Raw genomic sequence first — 299 nt, forward strand, 5'->3', positions numbered from 1 at the left:
TGGTTATCAAATGATACATCGTGCGATACAGTCAAAACAAGGTATTCTAGTAAGAAAAGAATAAATACCTCGTAGACAGGTAGACTCATTAACGGACTCTCTATCCTCTCTTTTTCAATCGAATTAGTTTATATTCGTTATAGGATAAGAAGATGGATTAGAAATCCTTTATTTTTCATTTCAACCCAATCGCTCTTTTGATTTTGGAAAAAAAAATATCTTTATCAATATGCCGCTTCTTCTACACATTTATGTACAACCTAGAATAGGAAATAGCTAATAGTTAGGACTCATTAAAA

Source organism: Syzygium oleosum, unplaced genomic scaffold (genome assembly GCF_021117445.2).
Source record: "Syzygium oleosum isolate NSW1041296 unplaced genomic scaffold, Sole_v2.1 Sole_v2.66, whole genome shotgun sequence".
NCBI lineage: Eukaryota > Viridiplantae > Streptophyta > Magnoliopsida > Myrtales > Myrtaceae > Syzygium > Syzygium oleosum.